We start from the raw sequence: 5,339 nt of genomic DNA on the forward strand, positions 1-5,339 counted from the left end.
CAGACGGGGGGAAGGACAGAAGGGACGAAGAGGAAGAGAAGGAGAGAGGGAAGAAGAGACAGAAGCAGGAGATGGCGGGAGGAACGCTCTAAGCTTTTCCACCATTCACCGCGGCTCGTCCCTCACGCCGCTAAGCGCCTCTCCGCGTCTGTATCTGCCATTGGTCAGTATTCTTAGACGCTTTCGCCTCGCACATCAATAATTTCCAAAGGCTGAAGAGGAGATCAGTCGAGGTCTAATGAGTGTTTTGTTACATTCATGGCACAGAGGAATGATCACACTACCACTAGGGTCATAAATTACCCCTGGAAATGCCCACAACTCCTAGGAAAGTCTTGCCAAATGTATGCTCCTGGGCGCCAGAAGGTTTGAAAATACGGGCCATTGTGTTTTCCGCGCCGCCGTTCAGCGTACAACTTCTCACTCGTGTAAAGGAAGCCGTCCCCGCCGAGGTGCAGCGGAGAGCGATTCGTTTCGGAGTCTTTGGTTTTATTTTCCAGCGCGTCAGTGAGTCCCCGCAGTTACTGTCGCGGCCTGAAGAGCGGACGGAGTTACAGATATAAATTAGGAGACGTCTTTCAGCAGCGGCGCGGCACGGTGAGGCACAGCGAGGCACGGCGAGGCATAGCGAGGCACGGCGAGGAAGGCTGGATCGGTATTCCCAAACGCTGCCGACTCCCACAACTATTTCCAAAGGCCAGAAAGGAGATCAGTCGGGTTTTTAGGAGTGCTTTTTCACCATAGTGGCACGGAACAATGGTCAGACTACTACCAGGGTCATAAAACTATCTCTGCAAATGCTCAAGACTCCTACTAAAGCTTTGTTAAATGTGCGTACTTGGGCGCTGAAATGTTTAAGAAAATGGGTCGGTGGCTGGGACGAGAGGCGTTTCAAAGCCACGCGTCTCAGGCTGTCACTCCTGACACCACCGTTGCCTGATTATCGTACTCAGAACATCGTATTTACCAGTTTCTGACCCATGACTATTGCAAAAAAACACCAACAACTAACCATTTCAATGATAACTACAAATGAATCTAGTTATTGGGGTGGAGGAGACAGTTTTTGGCTAGGAAATCAGCAAATATAAAAGCCTGAGTACGATAATCTTGCAACGTTGCGGCCGGCACGTAGTAGGGAGCTTTTTGTGTGGATCAGTGTGTCGGTGTGCTCAGACGCCTCCGCCTCTCGCATCAACCAAACCCACCCACATGAACCCAAATGACTGGCGTACAATATTAACCCCTTGACTGTGAATTTCCTACTAGAAGACCTCACCAAGCTACAGAAATGGAACAGAAAATGGCTGCTACAATTCAATGAAGATAAATGTAAGGTCATGCATCTTGGGACGGGATATCCAGCACACCAATACCACATGGGAAACACTTCACTATCCACCACAGAGGCAGAGAAAGACCTGAGAGTATATGTAACCAGGCTACCAGTGAAGGGATATCCGGCACACTAATACCACATGGGAAACACTTCACTATCCACCACAGAGGCAGAGAAAGACCTGGGAGTATATGTAACCAGGCTACCAGTGAAGGGATATCCGGCACACCAATACCACATGGGAAACACTTCACTATCCACCACAGAGGCAGAGAAAGACCAGGGACTATATGTTACCAGGCTACCAGTGAAGGCCAAATCCGTGCCAATCGCAGCGGATGGGTTAAAGCCAGAAACAAAAAGACAAAATGAAGAAAAATGAAAATAAATGACTAATAAAACCAGACACAACGAAATGCTGAACCGTAGATCCGGGTTCGAATCCTGTCAACGCAATAATGAATCAGGTAACACCGAAGACCTGCCTCGCGTGATTAATGTGTGTGTGTGGGTGGGTGTGGGTGTGTGGGTGTGTGTGGGTGTGTGGGTGTGGGTGTGTGTGTGTGTGTGTGTGTGTGGGTGTGTGGGTGTGTGTGTGGGTGTGGGTGTGTGGGTGAGTGTGTGTGTGTGTGTGTGTGCGTGTGTGTGTGTTTACCTCGTTGTTCTGTACAGGGTTTGTTTGTCTCCTGTTATCAAGTCTCCATATTTACTTTTATTCAACTCTTTCTGTGTGTGTGTGTGTGTGTGTGTGTGTGTGTGTGTGTGTGTGTGTGTGTGTGTGTGTGTGTGTGTGTGTGTGTGTGTGTGTGTGTGTGTGTGTGTGTGTGTGTGTGTGTGTGTGTGTGTGTGTGTGTGTGTGTGTGTGTGTCGCCCCATTCACCGGCCCTCATAACAATACACTCCTTCCCCACCTCAACTCACCTCAACTCACCTCACCTAGTCTAACCTAACTTCACCTCTCCTTACCTAACCTAACTTAACCTAATCCTCATTTCACCTAACCTCACCTCGCCTCACCTAACCTAACATAACATAACCTCAACTCACTCACCTACCCTCCCCTCCATTCCCTTCCCCTCTCCTCACCTAACCTCAGCTCACCTAACCTAACCTCCCCTCAAAGCCTCGTTTACAGCGGCCGCGTCTCCCCCGCTGATGGCGACACCCCTGGACAAACAATGCGGCCTGGCCCGGTCATATCCACTTCCATTCGTCTGGCTGAAGGAACGGAGATACGCGTGGCCGCCGGCAGTTAGGGGGCCGCTCTGTTGACATTTGCCTGAGTACCTCGGGATCACGGTTGTTATACTGTGGTGTGTGTGATGGCGGGGGAAGGGAGTGGCGTGAATAACTATACCTGGGGAAGGGAGTGTCATTCAAACCAATACCAGTCGACTTTAGCCATGCAAAACTGTACCCGGTGAATCTAGTGCCATGCAAAACTGTACCCGGTGAATGTAGAGTGCCATGCAGAACAATACCCAATGAAAGCAGTGTGGCGTGAAAAACTATACCAGATGAATGTATGCAAAACTATACCAAGCGAAGCGGGTGTCATTTAAGACTATACCCGTTGAATTTTTGTCCTACATAACTATATAAGTTGACTGTACTATACTCGTATGCAAAACTATATATACCCAATGAATGTACCGTACTGTCATGCGAATATACACCCGGCAAATGACCCGTTTCCTTCAAAGCAATTTCCAAAGGACAAAGAAGGGATCAATCGGGTTTTATTGACTGTTTTTTTAGGTTCATGATATAGAAGAAGTCAGTCTACCACCAGGGTCATAAAACTACCCCTGAAAAAGCCCACAACTCCTAGGAAAGCCTTGTCAAATATGTGTGCTTGGGCGCCGAGGTGTTTAAGAGTATAACCGTGTACCTCGTGAACAGACTCAGAAGCTAACCTTAACACACACAGCACAGAAACTACATAGCACACACTACTCTTACACCCGGCCACACGTAGGTCGTTTAATTAAGGATGAGCCGCTGGAGTGGTCACGAGGCGCATTAAGATTCGGGAGAAAGGGCCGCGCGGGGAAAAGAAAAGTGGTCCGCAAAGAAAGACTTTGGCGAAGAGTGCGGGCGGAGTTGTGCAGCAGTGAGTGATGACCAAAGCCTCGGGGCAAGAAAAACGGAAAGTGGTTGGCGGGGAGGCAGTAGTAGCGGTGGAGGCTACTGTGGTGGTGGAGGTAATGGACGTAGTAGCTGGTAGGAAGGAAAGAAATCGATGAGTGTGGCGGTGAAGATCAGCGGTGGGTGACTGGTTCTGGCTGGCTGCATGGTGCTGGTGGTGGAGTCTGACGGAAGGCAAAACTTTAGAATTTGCGGAAAACTAGAAAGGGAATGTGTATGAATTTCCTACGGTGACTTAGAACTTTTTTTTCACCTTTGTTTTAAAGAATGTACGACTGGTTCTGGTTGGATGGCTGATGGAGTGGCTGACTGAAGGAAAAAAAATCAGCATTGGCGGATAACTAGAAAGGGAATGTGTCTTTACTTCCTACGGTGACTTAGAACCTTTTTTTTCTCTTTGGTTTATAAAATGCAAGACTGGTTCAGGTTGGATGACTGATGGAGTGGCTGACTGAAGAAAAAAAAACTTCAGAATTGGCAGAAAACTAGAAAGGGAATGTCTTTACTTCCTACGGTGACTTAGAACCTTTTTTTCACCTTTGTTATATAGAGTGCAGGATGGGTGGCTGGCCTGAGGCGGCTGTGACTGTGGATGACTGAACGAGAGACTTTGAGACTTTACGACAGGCAGAAGACTCGAAAGGGAATGTCTATTTATTTTCACTTTTTCTTATAGTGTGCAGGACGAGCTTCTCTTTTCTATCTATATTTTTCTCTCTACCCACCAGACTTAACAATGGGCAGAAAATTCGGAAACGAATGTCTCTCTGTTTGCTACGGTGGCTTATAATCTATTTTTCACCTTTTCTTTTAATGTAGGATGAACTTCACCATTTTGTTTATTTCTTTCATTTTTTTTCTCTCTCCTCAGATTAGTTTCATATATATCTCCCCTTCTTTTCTAGTGCAGGATGAACCTCACTTCTTTTCTCTCTTTCTATATCCTTTTCTCTCTCCGAACATCATCTTCATATATTTGACGCAGGGGGACATTCAGTGGTACCATTAAATGAAATCGTCAATCACTTCTTCGGCGCCTCCTCGGTCAGTGCCGCATCCTCTGAGACAGCGACCTTCAAAGCGAGCGACCCAGGGCCCATATTCCCAAACCTTTAGGCGCCCAAGTACACATAGTTGACATGGCTTTCGTTGTTATAGTAGGATATCAATGTATTATTATTATTATTATTATTATTTAATATCACCACGAATTAGGCATACAATTGTCAATGGAAAAAAACCACGACAGATAGATCACGCCACCTTATAGGAATGTCGTCCGTCAGTGTTTACCGTCTCAGCTTGTATACAAAGCATTTCATCAAACTTAGAGGTCACCTTGACATACGTGACCAATTGTAACTTCATTATTTTCCAATCTGTAACTCGTCACTCCTTCACGAGAGTTCGACTGACACACACCTGCAGTCTCTCTCGATCAGACGCTCCTGTACATATAGGCTTAAGAATATATTCGCCTAAAGGAAGCTGAGTCTTAATCAACGCCTTTAAACGCCCCCCGGTACACCGTTACATCGTAGGTGTTCGGGTCATTTCTACGGGTAGTTTTATGGCCGTAGTGGTAGTGTGACTCTTCTTCTGTACCATGAACCTAAAAGAACGCTCATTAGAACCCGATTGACCTCCTTTTCGGCCCTGGGAAATAGTTGATGTGAGAGGTGAGAGGCGGAAGCGTCTGAGAATATCAACCCAAAGTTCTGTGTCCTCCAAACTCTCCCCACCGCCTCCTGGTTCTCCTGAAAGCAACACCCTCGCGACCCATTCCCGAGCCTCCTCACAGCACGAAGAGTTGTGTGCATCCCGCGGACTGGTATTTACTTTGCTCGTGAGG

Source organism: Eriocheir sinensis, unplaced genomic scaffold, assembly GCF_024679095.1.
Source record: "Eriocheir sinensis breed Jianghai 21 unplaced genomic scaffold, ASM2467909v1 Scaffold325, whole genome shotgun sequence".
Lineage (NCBI taxonomy): Eukaryota > Metazoa > Arthropoda > Malacostraca > Decapoda > Varunidae > Eriocheir > Eriocheir sinensis.